The sequence below is a fragment of the Sus scrofa genome, chromosome 1 (genome assembly GCF_054392235.1).
Source record: "Sus scrofa isolate SSC_HxYL_T2T_F1_AM1 chromosome 1, Sscrofa_HxYL_maternal_Yorkshire_Landrace_v2.0, whole genome shotgun sequence".
Lineage (NCBI taxonomy): Eukaryota > Metazoa > Chordata > Mammalia > Artiodactyla > Suidae > Sus > Sus scrofa.
In genome coordinates this window covers 40104773-40121921 of record NC_139383.1, presented here as the reverse complement: position 1 = coordinate 40121921, position 17149 = coordinate 40104773, and the positions used below count along the sequence as shown (strand labels likewise).

The window sequence follows — 17149 nt, the reverse complement described above, 5'->3', positions numbered from 1 at the left end:
TTTTAAAGATATTTTTCTCTGTGTATTTCCTTTTACTTTTAACATTTTGCTCTTGATATTTGGAACTTACTGTTGTGTATGCTATGAGGTAAAAAAAACCAATCAATGATGTTATGGTAAACTGTCTCTCTAGAGGGTGAAAAAAGCCTGGATATAAAATCCATTTGCGGATTTCCAGCCTAAATTCTTCCACCATAGCCTATTCCCATCAACTAGTGAAACTACCATCTACTAGTAACAATACTCTTGTGCAATTCTTGATTATTTAGCAATTGGTCGGTTTGATTTGGTTCCAACATACCACTAGGTCCAATTGCATTCTAGTTTTTCTTATGGATGACCAATTGTCCTAGTATGAATTAGAGAATAATAATCCTTTCTCATCTGTAATGCCATTGCTGTCATATATCACATTTCCATACATACATCTGTTTCTGAACTGTGTTCTATTTTATGGATTGAGTTGTCTATATAGTGTTTACTAACACATGGTTTTAATTATAGTTGTGTCTCTACTACATAGTTTTAATTACAATTGCTTTAAAGTAAGATGATAACTGGAAGTGTTTCTATACCTTATTCTTTTCTTCATACTTGTTTTGGATATTCATATCCTTTGCTTTCCTCTTTATATATTAGAGTCAAGTTGTCAATTTGGATGATAAATTGTATGGTCTCAGTAATCATAAGATTTGATCATTTTTTATTTTATTTTACTTTATTTCTTTTCATGGCCCCACCTGCAGCATACAGATGTTCCCAGGCTAGGGGTCAAATTGGAGTTGCAGTTGATGGCCTATGCCACAAGCACAGCAATGCAGGATCCAAGCCACATCTGTGATTTATGCTGTAGCTTGCAGCAATACTTAACCCACTGAGGGAGGCCAGGGATCAAACCCACATCCTCACAGATACTATGTCAGGTTCTTAGCACACTGAGCCACAATGGGAACTCCAGATTTGATCATATTTCAGAGGTGTGTGATAAGTTTGACCATAAGCTTCTTAGTGGCTAGAGAATTTCTCAACAAAACATTATTTGCATTTTAGATCAGAGTCTTTATTGTGTGAAATTATGCTTTATGAGACAGATTCATTAGTGTTATTAACCTCCACTTACTTATTATCAGAATTATCCCCAACTCATTGTGATACCCACCAAAGGACAATATAACCATTGGGGTTAAGCCAATAGGAAAACAAAGAAAGGATTAATCATTAGTTATAATTAATAGATTGTCTCCTTGCCAGCTACAAAAGAGCTAAAATGTTTTTTTCAGATTTGTACTCAAAACAAAACCCAAAATATATTTTCAATGCAAACCAGCAATTCAGTAGCAGCACAGTTTCTCTAGGCTACCTATTATAGTACAATGTGAAGTCATAATGCCAAAACGCAAATTAGTAAAAGTAAGTAAATTAGGAGTTTGAAAAATGCTGTCTAATTGCTCAGTTCTCTTATGGTGTGACCTGATTCAGGGATCAATTTAGACTATCTCAAATGGGGAATTTCCAAATATAGTAGAATAATAGTTTTTTGAGATGTTAACTGGTAGTCACCCCAAAAAAGATTTCAAATAATTTTGGATGGTACTGCACATTATATTCTTATGATTGATGCTGCATATTGACATTTGAAACTTATTTGACTTCCAAAATCCTTTTTTCTTTTCCATGAAACATGCAGTAATATCTGTCATAATTAATATTCTGTGAAATACAGTTTAAAAAATACTTATGGAGGAAAGGCTGGACTGTATAGCCTTCTGGCAGTCTCATAAAATATCGTTTTTCATAACTGAACTTTTTCATCATTAGGTCAAAAGATTAGATCTTTGTAAGCATTAGAGAGGGCAAGGTTATATTCCACAGCAAGAATATGAACATGCTCTATGTTGCCAATTAAAGACAAGATAAGAACTTCAGCATTAAAATAAATGGAATTTAAAATTAATACTCAAGGAAATTCAGGAGTAAGACCAAGACACAGGTCAGAATAGACATGCACAGAAGTGGGCTCAGAGAACTTTGGAATACTAGGCAGGCTTACAGTTTTCCTCAGGTAACATGCTGTGTTCATTCTCATATATGGATAAACAAAGAATTGAAGCTCCCAAGTAGAGCTTAATTGTGATCATTTTAGCCTGAGAAAAATGTAAAGCACCGTTATTAAGGTTATCCTCAAATAGTAAATTGTTCAATAATATATTCAGAAAAATCAATTTAGACCAGTGTAATCTCCAGGATGAATTAGGCACAAAATTTACCCTAATGTAACTAAATAAGTTACTTCAAAATTCATTTATTGACTATCACTCATTAAGTATTATGAGAATATCTATCTAAATAATAATTTTGTTTTCAGAACTTACCTGCATGGCAATAAAACCATACCTTCAGTTAAAGGAAATACTTAGGCTTTATGTTTTCTATGGCAATCCATGCCTGGCTTCAAATCAGAAAAAAGATCAAAACACATATCTGCTTTATAATATCCTGGTAATTACTATCTGAACTATATGGAGAGTGTATTCCCATTATCCCTACTTCTCATTTATATTAAAGTAGTTAAGAAAAATAAGACTAGGCCAGGCTTCATATTAAATTCATATAGCACAGTCCATGATTGATTTTTTTTCTCCAGAATAAGCAGGAATAATGAAAGATCTTTTTAAAAATTGGTTACAGAGGCCTCATTGTCATGCACTATTCTTCTTGAGGGTTTATTATTACAGAGTAATATGGAACTAACATTATGGACTTCATGGCATGGTAGCTTTTGGCACTACCCCACACATACTCCTGAGCTGCTGAAGTTCCTGCTCCCTGAAAATCAGCACTGTTGAAACTCTTCTAAAAACTTAAGATTTTCCCTTTTTTACTATCTCTGCAGAGCACAGACTGAAAAGAAATTAGTTCAATATCTCATGCAGAGGCTGGCAATTTTAGGAAACATATGGAATGCATAGAGTTCCTGTTGCAGATTCTCAATAATGATGTATAGGACAATTTCCACTGCTACCTGGGCTGGTTACTGTTGCCATGGTCCTTTCTGTATTGTCTAGTGGTCATCCACAGCCAGTTCCTCCTCCACTACTTGTTGCTACAGATGCCTGTGCCCAGAAGTTGGCAGTCTGTAGCCTTTCACCCTCTCCTGTAATTCCTCACTCATATCCATAAGGAGATGGTTTAGTATCTTGCACATCACATAGACAGTCTCCAGTTTAACCTAGAATTCGTGTCGCTTCACCAAGGTTAACTGAAATCAGACTTACCTTGGGTCTCAAGGTTTTCCTGCCTTATACAAATTTCTGTGTAAACTTTAATTTCTTTTTCTTTCTTTCTTTTTTTTTTTCTTTGCTTTTTAGTGCCGCGCTGATGGCATGTGGAGATTCCCAGGCTAGAGGTCGAATCAGAGCTACAGCTGCTGGCCTACACTACAGCCATGGCAATGGCAGATCTGAGCCACGTCTGCAACCTACATCACAGCTCGCGTCAACGCTGGATCCCTAACCCACTGAACAAGGCCAGAAATTGAACCTGCAACCTCATGGTTCCTAGTTGGATTCGTTTCTGCTGCACCACTATGGGAACTCCTAAACTAATTTCTTAATGGACTATAGCTATGAAACATTGTGAAAATAGATAAGCTGTTTTTGCAGAGAATAACAGGTCATGTTTTGCTGTAAATCAGAAATTATGCAGAAGTTCCCATTGTGGCTCAGCAGTAATGAACCTGATCTGTACCCATGAGGATGTGGGTTCAATCCCTGGCCCAGATCAGTGGGTTAAGGATCCAGCGTTGCTGTGAGATGTGGTGTAGGTTGCAGACGCAACTTGGATCTGGAATTGCTGTGGCTGTGGTATATATAGGCTGGCAGCTCCAGCTCCAATTCGACCCCTAGCTTGGGAATTTCTGAGAACTTCCATGTGCCATGGCTGTGGCCCTAAAAAAGAAAAGGATAAAAGAAGTTATGCTATTTCGTTCCCATGTGCTCAGCAAACCAACACTGAAATTATTGAGGGCTAAAACATGGTAGGCCCTGAAAATAAACTGTCTTAAAGATGAGTGAAATTTTGCATTTACAAGGAGAGGAAAAGCCTATGAAAAGTATTTTATAGCTATAATTGTAAATATAAACATGTTTACATATTTCACCATATGGCCTGTAAAATAAGGCAGAAATAGATTAGGACATAATAACCCATAGGGGTCAGTATAAACTTAAATTTGGTAGAAACCATATCCCAATTAAAGATATGCTTTTGTCAGTAGAGATAGATTTTTTTTTTTTTTTTTTTTTTTGGCTGAGGTCATGGTATGTGGAAGTTCCTGGGCTAGGGATTGAACCTGCGCCATAACAGTGACCCAAGCTACTGCAGTCACAACACCAGATCCTTAACCTGCTGTGCCACAGGAGAACTCCAGTAAAGACAGATTATTTAAAATAATAATAACAACAATAATAATAATGTTAAAAACACACTGTCCTAAATTATTAAGTTAATATTAAAACATAAATGAACAATTTTCTTTTCGTACAGATTTTTTTTTTTTTTGGCCCAAATCTAAGCTGGTAATTCCTGTAGGCAATCATGCATGTTTATGCTAGTGAAGTAGATGACTACAAAAATATAATATTTATTTCAGGCAAAACAATATAAATTTAGAGAGAAAAAGCAAATATTCACCATGAAAACAATGCAGTGGGTAGAAAATTCAAATATTTCTAATGTTTAATATACTGTTTTATAACAATTGAGAAAGACTGCTTTAAAAAAGGCTAGCATTTCTTTCTTATTTATTTATTTATTTATTTGTTTTTTAGGGCTGCATTGGTGGCATATGGCATCAGTGGCAAGCTAGGGGTTGAATCAGAGCTATAGCCGCTGGCCTATGCCACAGCCACGCCAGATCCGAGCCGTGTCTGTGACCTACCACAGCTCACAGCAATGGCAGATCCTTAACCCACTGAGCAAGGCCAGAGATCAAACCTGCATCCTCAGGGATGCTAGTCAGATTGGTTTCCAATAAGCCACGACAGAACTCTGTTAATGACATTTCTAAAATATTTTGCACCTGAAGGGCAGTTAGCAAAAATGTATTTAGGATTTACTGAGCTCACATAGGAGCTGATCAAATATAATGTTACACATATTGAAGAAATATTAAAATATTAAAATTAAGCATTTATTTACCAAAATATTGGTATACCAATATGTGATCAGTAACATCACATTCCTGGACATAACTGTTTATTTAGAATTTAAAGTTTTTTAGGATGTTTGATAAATAGTTGCTTATACATAACTATAAAAATTAACAATTCATCTCAGGAAATATTGCTTTGTGTGAATAGTATTACAGTGAATATATCTATTTATTCCTTAAAGTTTCTACAGCAAGTTTGTTTGCTGTGCAAGTGAAAATGCAATTTTTGTTCTTCTAGTAACTCATGCTCCACCTGTAATCTGTCAGAAAATGGTGCTATTTCTTTCTTTTGCATCAGTAATAATTATTGCAATTGGAGCCTAGCTGCAATTGTAATTAAGAAAGAAATTTTATTCTTTCTAGAATAACTGGAAAAGCTACCTTTTAAGTAAAATTTTAAAAGAAAATATACTTTCACACATTTTAGAATTATATATCTTAGTGTCAAGTTTAAGGGTACAGTGTTTTGCTTTTAATCCCTTGGGAAATATATCTCTGACCTTTAGCAATATAAATCTGATATATATTTTCCTCCATTGTGCATGAGCAAAATGGCACTGAATTTCATTGTCTAATGATTCTATAAGCCTTTTAGAAATAAAAACAGGCACATGAAAGAGCATCACATAGCTCTTTAAAAATTATTTTTGCTTCATTTTGAGAAAAAGGCAGTACTAAATAGACTGCATACTATGAAGAGTAAATATTAAAAAAAATATTTTAGGAGTTCCCGTCGTGGCACAGTGGTTAACGAATCCGACTAGGAACCATGTGGTTGCGGGTTTGGTCCCTGGCCTTGCTCAGTGAGTTAACAATCCGGCGTTGCCGTGAGCTGTGGTGTAGACTGCAGACGCGGCTCGGATCCCGCGTTGCTGTGGCTCTGGCGTAGGCTGGTGGCTTCAGCTCCGATTGGACCCCTAGCCTGGGAACCTCCATATGCCTCGGGAGCAGCCCAAGAAATAGCAAAAAGACAAAAAAAAAAAAAAATTTATTGTTCAACCAAATAAAGATATAATACAACTAGTTAAAGACATTGATCGGAATAATCAAAATTATGTTGTGTGATAATTAGTTATAAATGATGAGTCCTAATATGCTTACAGTTGCCTTTATCATCATTCATGTGTGTACAAATGGAAGGTCATATGTGAGTGTTTTATGTAATGTTTGACTAAGTATACATGGTGTCTAAACAGGAGGTTACCAATATATATGTAGAGAATATTTTTATATATTTTATTTCTAGAAAAAGACTGATTTTTAAACAAAGAAATCAGTTAAGGCTTCTGTGACATAAAATTGATACCTTTATTACACTGCTCCAATACTTCTATGTTATTTTTATTTATTTATTTTTTGTATTTTTGCCTTTTCTAGGGCCGCACCTGCGGCATATGGAGGTCCCAGGCTAGGGGTCTAATTGGAGCTGTAGCTGACAAGCCTACACCACAGCCACAGCCACAGCCACAGCAATGCGGAATCTGAGCTGCATCTGCAGCCTACACCACAGCTCACGGCAATGCCAGATCCTTAACCCACTGAGCAAGGCCAGGGATTGAACCCACAACCTCATGGTTCTTAGTCGGATTCGTTAACCATTGAGCCACGACCCGAACTCCTTTTTTTTTTTTTTTTTTCTTTAATGTTATTTTTAAACACCTATTTTCTAACCTCCCTCAAGCTGCCTTGGTTAAATAAACCACTTTACCTTAAGTTAACTACCATTCAGGTGTGGTGGTTGTGAGGGGTCTTGGTCCATTTCTGTGAGAGGAAGAGAGACAGTGGCAGGTATCTCACCATATTCCTGGAAGTGAAACACATTGAGAATGTTAGAAATGGTATACAGCCATAAGGAATAAACAAAAGCCACTATGTTTATCATGAAATTCAAGCAATCGCTCAAATCTATAGGAGCATATACTTGCATAATTTGTATCAAGGAACAAAATAAAATCCTAGGAATCCAAGAGCATTTGGTAAAACCCTTAATAAGAAAATTGCTACTAGGTTGGAATCTTACTAGGTAACTCAAACAGTTCTGCTTTTGGTTTCCTTGTCTGTGAAACACAGATGATTATAGTGTTGACTTTATAGGTCTCTTTGGATGATTAAATGATATAATACATCTGATGTGTGTAGTGGCACACAGAAAATGCTGAAGGGGCTGTATTATTTTCCTAAAATTAGCACAAACTTAGAGGTGTAAAGCAACACAAAGGTATTGTCTTAAAGTTTTGAAGGTCAGAAATCCAAAATAGGTCTCACTGGGCTAAAATCAAGGTGTTGGCAGGACTGCATTCCTTCTGGAAGTCTTGGGGAGAATCCATTTCCTTGCCTTTTCTAACTTCTGGAGTTGTCCACATTCTTTGGCTTACAGCCATTCATCACTTCAATCTTTGTTCTCTTGTCATATTTCTCTCTCTGACTCTCCTGCCTTTCCCTTTTTTTTTTTTTTTTTAATCAAAGTCATAGCAGTGACAACACCTGATCCTTAACCCTCTGAGCCCCAGGGAATTCCACCCTTCCCTTTATTTTATAATGACTCATGATTACATTGGGCCCAACTAGATAATCTTAGACTAATATCCCATTTTCAGATCCTAAACTTTATCATACCCCCAAAGTCCCTGTGCCTTTAAGGTAACATAGTCACAGGTTCTAGAAACTAGGATGTGGCCTTCTTTGGAGGTGCCATTAGCCAGCCTACCACAGGTGCTATGATTTTGGCAAAAACTGCAGAGATTGTTATTGCCTGGTTAATGAGTTTTTTATTCTCTTTAATTTTACATAATGTTTGTGAGAAATAACTTTTAAGAAAATATTTCAATATTATTCAGAAATAACACATTTGCAAAGTATTCACCTGAAATTCCAATGAAGCTTCTGGTCTTTTTTCATAAGCTCTTCTCTAGAGAAGCATATTGTTGCACATTTAAGTAATATGTAGTCCTCAGCATGCCCAAAACACTATACTCAGCATTTAATCAACAAAACCTAAGCAATTTACTGTATCTGCAAAATGAAAACATGCCCTTGATGTAATAGTTGTCTTTAAGTTAATATTGGTTAAATTAATTAATGAACTCTGGAGCCGGTGTGAAATGAACTTGATTATTCCTTTTAGTTGTTTCCCTGCTTGAATGTCTCACTGTAGTATAAATTACATAAGGCTACAGATTTTTTCATATATGCTGATACTATTTTATATGCTCTGATAGTACTGGACATGCCTCTACATATAATATAATGAGTAAGAGGGGGAAAAAAGTAAAGGGGGATTTGGATGTCACTAGTTACTTGCTTAGGGCCCCTTTCTGCCTTTTCTTGATCCTGCAATGACCATATTTCTTTAGGAGACTAAAAATTTCTGAAGTCTTTCAAAATTATTTTCTTGAAAGTAATCTAGGATAGCAAAATCTGTAAATCATATTTATTTTTCCCATATTGACTATTACTGTCTATGAAAAAAATCAAAATGTTGGAAGTCTTAAATACATAGATAGTATTAAATCTTAAAATTTTAACAAATTTAGATAAAAACAATCTACGACATTATCTATTGAGAAAATCTCAGAGTTTTCTTCCTACTTCCTGTCCCATCCCCCAAATTCCAGTAAAATAGAAAGGCTTGAATGCTGTTGGGGAGGGAGAAATTTTTCTCTACCCTTCTAGGTACTTAGGGCTGGTCTAATAATTAAATAAACATGAGAGATGGTGGTTTTTTTTTTAGGACCTCACTTGCAGCATATGGAAGTTCCCAGGCTAGGGGTCACACTGGAGCTGCAGCTGTCAGCCTATGCCATAGCCACAGCAATGCCAGATCTGAGCTGTGTCTGTGACCTGCAACGCAGCTGGGGCAACACAGGATCCTTAACCCACTGAGTGGGGCCAGGGATTGAACGTGCATCCTCATGGATACTTACTAGTTGGGTTGTTACCGCTGAACCACAATGGGAACTCCAACATGAGATAGATTAAGTGGAGAAAATGAAACAAAATTTTAATAACATGTCCACATGAGAGATACCCAGAAACTGAGTGACTCATCAAAATGACTGAAACCCTCACTTAAAATACCATCTTCAGCTAAAGACAAAAGATGTTGTGGGTGATGGTTTGGAAATTCAAAAGGGAGGAAGGCAATTCACATGGAGATAGAAAAGCAAATGTTTGCTAAACAAATGTTTGCTGGGCCACACAGAGACAATAGGACACAGGGTGGTCTCAGCTCTCTGTTTCCCTTTTCACACTGAGCCCATATTCATTGCAGATATTTCTGGTGCTATTCCTGTAACTGGCCCTCTATCTATATAGTCTTTGGTCAGCTGCAGGAAGATCAAAGTTTCTTCTGGAGTCCTTTGGGCTTGATTATTATTATTTTTTCATTTATGATGATTTTTATTTTTTCCATTATAGCTGGTTTACAGTGTTCTGTCAATTTTCTACTGTACAGCAAGGTGACCCAGTTACACATACATGTATACATTCTTTTTTCTCACATTATCATGCTCCATCATAAGTGACTAGATATAGTTCCTAGTGCTACACAGCAGGATCTCATTGCTAATCCATTCCAAAGGCACAGGTTTGCATCTATTAACCCCAAACTCCCAAACCACCCCACTCCCTCCCCCACCTCGTTGGCAACCACAAGTCTGTTCTCCATGTCAATGATTTTCTTTTCTCTGGAAAGGTTCCTTTGTGCCATAGTAGATTCCAGACATGAGATATCATATGGTATTTGTCTTTTTCTTTCTGGCTTACTTCACTCAATATGAGAGTTAGATTCCAGATATAAGTGATATCAAATGGTATTTGTTTTTCTCTTTCTGACTTACTTCACTTAGTATGAGAGTCTCTAGTTCCATCCATGTTGCTGCAGATGGCATTATTTTGTTCTTTTTTATGGCTGAGTAGGATTCCATTGTGTATAAATACCACATCTTCTTAATCTAATCATCTGTTGAAGGACATTTAGGTTGTTTCCATGTCTTGACTATTGTGAATAGTGCTGCAGTGAACATGCAGGTGCACATGTCTTTTTCAAGGAAAGTTTTGTCTGGATATATGTCCAAGAGTGGGATTGCTAGGTCATATGGCAGTTCTGTGTACAGTTTTCAAAGGTACCTCCACACTGTTTTCAATAGTGGCTGTACCAATTTACATTCCCATCAATAGTGCAGGAGGGTTCCCTTTTCTCCACATCCTCTCCAGCATTTTTTATTTGTAGACTTATTAATGATGGCCATTCTGACTGGTATGAGGTGATACCTCATAGCAGTTTTGATTTGCATTTCTCTAATAATCAGGGATGTTGAGCATTTTTTCATGTGCTTGTTGGCCATCCTTGGAGAAATGCCTCTTCAGGTCTTTTGCCCATTTTTCAATTGGGTTGTTGGCTTTTTTGCTGTTGAGTTGTATAAATTTGTATATTTTAGAGATTAAGCCCTTGTCTGTTGCATTGTTTGAAACTATTTTCTCCCATTTTGTAAGTTGTCTTTTTGCTTTTTTTATGGTTTCCTTTGCTGTGCAAAAGCTTGTCAGTTTGATTAGGTCCCATTGGTTTATTTTTGCTTTTATTTCTGTTGCTTTGGGAAACTGACCTAAGAAAACATTTGTTAAGGCTGATATCAGAGAATGTTTTGCTTATGTTTTCTTCTAGGAGGTTAATGGTGTCTTGTCTTACATTTAAGTCTTTAAACCATTTTGAGTTTTTGTGCATGGTGTGAGGGTGTGTTCCAGTTTCATTGATTTATATGCAGCTGTCCAGGTTTCCCAGCAGTACTTGCTGAAAAGACTGTCTTTTCCCCACTTTATGTTCTTGTCTTCTTTGTCAAAGATGAATTGACCATAGATGTCTGGGTTTATTTCTGGGTTCTCTATTCTGTTCCATTGGTCTGTATGTCTGTTTTGGTACCCATACCACACTGTCTTGATGACTGCAGCTCTGTAATATTGCCTGAAGTCTGGGAGAGTTATGTCTCTTGCTTCGTTTTTGTTCCTCAGTATTGCATTGGCAATTCTGGGTCTTCTGTGGTTCCATATAAATTTTTGGATTGTTTGTTCTAGTTCTGTGAAAAATGTCATGGGTAATTTGATAGGGATTGCATTGAATCTGTCAATTGCTTTGGGTAGTATGGCCATTTTTACAATATTAATTTTTCCATCCCAGTAGCATGGAATATCTTTCCATTTCTTTCCATCTTCTTTAATTTCCTTGATTAAAGTTTTATAGTTCTCAGCATATAAGTCTTTTACCTCCTTGGTCAGGTGTATTCCCAGGTATTTGATTTTTTGGGGTGCAATTTTAAAAGGAATTGTATTTTTGTATTCCTTTTCTAATATTTCATTGTTAGAATACAGAAATGTGACTGATTTCTGAATGTTAATCTTATATCCTGCTACTTTGCTGAATTTGTTGATCAGTTCAAGTATTTTTGGGGTTGAGTCCTTGGGGTTTTTTATATATAGTATCATGTCATCTGCATATAGTGACAGTTTTACCTCTTCTCTCCCTATTTTGATGTCTTTTATTTCTTTGTTTGTCTGATTGCTGTGGCTAGGACTGCCAATACTATGGTGAATAACATTGGTGAGAGTGGGCATCTTTGTCTTGTTCCAGCTTTTAGTGGGAAGGCTTTCAGCTTTTCTCCATTGAGTATTAAATTTGCTGTGGGTTTGTCATAAATGGCTTTAATTATGTTAAAGAATTCTCCCTCTATACCCACTTTGGTAAAAGTTTTTATCATGAATGGATGTTGGACTTTGTCAAATGCTTTTTCTGCATCTATTGGGATGATCATGTGGTTTTTGACTTTTCTTTTGTTAATGTGGTGTATGATGTTGATTGATTTGTGTATGTTGAACCATCCTTATGCACCTTGGATGAATCCCCCCAGTCATGGTGTCTGATCTTTTCCATATATTGTTGAATTCGGTTGGCTAAAATTTTGTTGGGAATTTTTGTGTCTATATTCATCAAAGACATTGGCGTGTAGCTTTCCTTTTTGGTGGTATCTTTGTCTGGTTTTGGTATTAGGGTGATGGTGGCATCATAGAGTGTCTTTGGAAGTGTTCCTTCTTCTTCAACCATTTGGAAAAGTTTAAGGAGGATGGGTATAAGTTCCTCTTTGTATGTTTGGGAGAATTCACCTGTGAAGCCATCTGGTCCTGGACTTTTATTTGTTGGGAGGGTTTTTATGACATATTCAATTTCATTTCTAGTGATTGGTCTTCTCAGTTGATCTATTTCTTCTTGATTCAGTTTTGGCAGGCTGAAAGTCTCTAGAAAGTTGTCTATTTCTTCTAGGTTGTCAAATTTGTTGGCATACAATTGTTCATATTATTCTCTTATGGTTTTTTTTTTTGTATTTTTGCAGTATCCATTGTGATTTCTCTTTTTCATTTCTTATTTTGTTTGTTTTGGTTTTTCCTCTCCTCTTCTTGGTGAGTCTGGCCAGAGGTTTGTCAATTGGGTTTACTTCTTCAAAGAACCAGCTATTTTATTGATTTTTTCTATTGTTTTTTGAATCTCTATTTTATTGATTTCCTCTCTGATCTTTATGATTTCCTTCCTTCTGCTGACTTTAGGTTTTGTTTGTTCTTCTTTTCCTAATTCATTTAGGTAATGGGTTAAGTTGTCGATTTGATATTTTTCTTCTTTTTTCAGGAGGGCCTGTGTTGCTATGAACTTCCCCTGAGCACTGCTTTTGTGGTATCCCTTAGATTTTAAGTGGTTGTGTCTTCATTACCATTTGTCTCGAGGTATTTTTAAATTTCCTTCTTGATTTCCTCATTGACCAATTGGTTTTTTAATAGCATGTTGTTTAGTCTCCATGGGCTTGATTATTTTCAGCTAGAAATAACCCAAAGGCCAAAGAGATATTTTGGGATGGCAAGTTTTGTTTCCTTACAAAGCACAAGAGTATTGAATTAAACTCTAGCTCACAAAACAAAATTTCATATTCTATTTGGTTCATCCTTCGTGATAGAAAGGGTCCTAAGTGTGGAACATTATGATAAAATATCTCAATAAATGTCACTCATCTAATGAATGGGACCTGTAAACATATAACATCTTCTGTACATAAGTGGATAAAACAAGTGACTACCTTGGAGACTGTGAATGAAAAATGTTGTCCACCCTACCAGTGAACAAAGGATGTCACAGCCATCAAGCCATCACATTACAGCCACCCTGATGTAAACTCAGGTGAGCCCTTAGGGATCTCAGAATGGAGGCAGGATGCCCCCCATCTAGTATTCAACCAATGCAGGCACACCCAGTGGTGTACCCTGAGGAAACTCAGGATGAGAAAACATAGGATACTGTCCCCAAATAGCTGAGGTGCATGTCAAAGGAATGATTTCAGTGAGTCCAGACTCTTGCATATTCCCACACTGAGAAAACCACTAAATTCCTTAACTCAAGATATCTGGTATTTCTTCTTTCCCTTCCTTTCCTTTCCTTTCCTTTCATTTTCTTTTTTTTAGAGCAGCACCTGCGACATATGGAAGTTCCCAGGCTAGGGGTTGAATTGAAGCTGCAGCTGCCAGCCTATGCCACAGCAACACCAAATCTGAGCTGCATCTGTGGCCTATGCTGCACCTTGTGGCAAGGCCAGATCCTTAACCCACTGAATGTGGCCAGGGATCAAACCCACATCCTCATCAATACTAGTCAGGTTCTTAACCCAGTGAGTCACAACAGGAACTCCTTTTGGTTTTCTTTTCTTAACATTGATCTTTTGATGTTCTGTCTTTGCTGCAAAAATTCCTATATATTCTGTCCGCCACCCCAACTCTTGCCTCTTTAGAGCATTCTCTCAGAGTTTTCTGGGATGCTGTGTCCCAGGCTTAAGTTCTCAGTTTTGTCCACCAAATAAAACATAACACTCAACCTCTAGGTTGTGCTTTTTTTTTTTTTAATCAACAAAACAACTTGAATCTATGATTTGTCTTAGAATTCAATTTAGAAAGCCAGAAATTTGAGTTGTCACAAATTTTAACATTTAGAAAACCAGAAATGTGAGCTTCCATGAGTTTCAATTAAGAAAATCCTTGTAGCCTTGAAGAATTTTAAAACTTTCCTCTTAGCTTTTATAAATATCAAACCAATTTAAAGGTTCACAGCATTCATTCATTCTCTATTTTAGAAGGTACCAGTATTGACTCAGAGAATTAAAGAGATGTGGAGAGGGAAGCAAGTCTTGCAGAAAGTATGGTTGCTTAATCCATGAAATGCTTTCAAGTTGTTGAAGAGAGAAGCAAAAAATAAACTGAACTGAAAAGATAAAGCTTGACTATGAATGTTATACAAGTGAACAAAAATCAAAACATCTCATACTGTGATTGCAAATAATTTCATAGTTATAAGCATATCTTATTTGTCATTTGTTGCCCCCCAACTCACAGACAAGTTTTAAATTGGCATTTACTTACAAGTGAAAATAAAAAATTTCTAGTGTGTTTATTCTCTCTTCCAAAAAATGCCTGAAGCCAATGTTAGTTGTAAGTGGATTGATTTTTGGTTCTTTGAGAGGTCTTCATTGCTTCCTCAACAAGACCCTCTTCTGTAAGCACTGATAAGGGAACAATGTCATAGATTCTTTTGACTTTTGCAGCTTAACCTTTCTTTTGTATTTAAAGGAAGAATGTAAGTTTCATAAAAAGCAGGCATTATAATGCTTGAGAGATTTGTGGTAGTTTTTATATAAATAAAACCAATGTTTTGTCTGAGAAAGTAGAACAGATATTTCTTCTAAAAATAAGTTGATTATACAATTATCTTTGAACTAGAATTTCAGTTTCATAGAAGAGTTTTATCATGCAAAGATACTGAATTTTATCTTGAAACTATACATTAAAACATTTGAAAGTTGGGTTACGATATTTAAGATTAAATAATCTTGACTTATTTTATAAAGTTATTGGTTATGTCCTAGGGTAGGGCAGAAATTTGTGGAATACAAAATAGGCTGCAATTTAAAGGATATTGTGTATATTGTCTCTCTGCAATAATAAGATTTAACCTTTTCCAAGGCAAGGTAATGGAGTACTCCACCATAGATGCCCTTTAAAATCTTATGATTTTGACACTTGTTTTATTTATTTATTTATTTTTCTTTTTATGGCCACACCTATGGCATATGAAAGTTCCTAGGCTAGGGGTCAAATGGGAGCTGCAGCTGAAGGCCTATGCCACAGCCACAGCCACACTGTATCTGAGACACATCTGTGACCTCTGCTGCAGCTTGCAGCAATGCCAAATCCTTAAACTACTGAGGGAGGCCAGGGGTCAAACCTGCATCCTTATGGGTTCTTAACCCACTGAGCCACAATAGGAACTCCTTGATATTGGTTTTAAATTATAATCAGATTTTTTTCCCTTAATACTCTATCTAGGCAGTGCTTGAATTATTAGAGGCAATTTTTTCAACCATTAATGACTCTGATTTTTTTGTAATATATATTTATTTATTTATTTTTTTTTTTGGTCTTTTTAGGGATGCACCCATGGCATATGGCAGTTCCCAGACTAGGGGTCTAAGTTACCAGGCTATGGGTCTAAGTTTCTAGGCTAGGGAGCTGTAGCCGTCAGCCTATGCCACAGCCATAGCAACACCAGATCCAAGCTGCATCAGCGACCTACGTCACAGCTCATGGCAATGCCTGATCCTTAACCCACTGAGTGATGCCAGGGATGGCACCCGAGTCCTCATGGATACTACTCAAGTTCGTTACTGCTGAGCCACAGCAGGAACTCCTATATTTACTTTTTTTTTTTTGGCTTTTTGCCATTTCTTGGGCCGCTCCTGTGGCATATGGAAGTTCCCAGGCTAGGGGTCTAATAGGAGCTGTAGCTGCTGGCCTATGCCAGAGCCACAGCAACGCAGGATCCGAGCCATGTCTGCAACCTACACCACAGCTCACAGCAATGCCAGATCGTTAACCCACTGAGCAAGGGCAGGGACAGAACCCGCAACCTCATGGTTCCTAGTCGGATTCGTTAACCACTGCGCCACGACGGGAACTCCACTCCTATATTTACTTTTAAAACATGAGACCCAAATAAGAGAGTTGACATTCCTGAATGATATTCCATTTCAAAAGTAAAAGCTAACAAGAATATTTTAAGTGATTCTTTATCCATTTTACAATTAGTCCCTTGGTTTTATATTTAATTAGAGGCACAGCCATTTATTCCAGGGTAGTAAAAGTAATCACTTAGCTCCTTTTCTTCTACATGACTTTTAACATCATCATCAATTGTAGTAATAACAATATTTTAATCTAAAACTTGTATGCAAGCCATTATTATAAGCATTTACATGCATTAACTCATTTAATCCTCATCACAACTCTATAAGGAAAACATTATTAATATTTCTATTTTACAGATGAGGAATCGGAAGCCTGAAGAAACCAAGTGACTTGCCCAAAGCTAACAAGTCAGTTAAGGTGCAGAACTTCAGATGGCCACTCATAGGAAGAGGGATTTTATTTCTTCCTGTTGAAAGAAAAAGAGTCCTGAAATAAAAGGGAGGGTGTGCAAAGTAAAGAGAGCTTTTCAGGTTTGGTTTTTTCCCTATTAGAGAATCACATCACACATTATATTTTAAAGGAATGGAGAAATCCTGTGATAAACCTATTAAGTCAGTGTTTCTCACATTTATATAACCTCAGGACTTTCTATCTCTGAAGAAAAATAAAAGAACATATATTACATCCCATGAATAATTTTTTGGGAAATACTGTTAATATATACTCTTTTAGAACATGGTAACTAGATGATCTATATTTCCATGGAGAATAAAACTAGACAAAAAGAGAAAACTGGATTAATCCATTATGTGGGATATAAATAAGAGTTCTAAGGAAGAATTTATACACTGAAATTATTTCCCAAAAGAAAATTCGAATCTTGTTTTAAAAAAT

The 17149-nt window shown here is 36.4% G+C and overlaps 1 long non-coding RNA gene across 3 annotated transcripts in view; it reads right to left on the bottom strand.

Annotated features, from left to right (window-relative positions):
- Nucleotides 1-699: 699 nt before the first annotated feature.
- LOC102157594 (uncharacterized) overlaps nt 700-17149 on the bottom strand; it is a 77339-nt gene continuing 60889 nt past the window's right edge. Inside the window, exons 4-5 of one of the 3 annotated variants that reach the window (XR_014839872.1) lie at nt 6752-7016; nt 700-3517 (exon numbers count right to left, since the gene is read on the bottom strand). This is a non-coding gene — a long non-coding RNA (uncharacterized LOC102157594). Of the gene's footprint in view, nt 3518-4283; nt 7017-17149 lie in introns of those variants that run through there. The other 2 variants (XR_002343051.2, XR_014839874.1) reach the window with 2 other exon arrangements.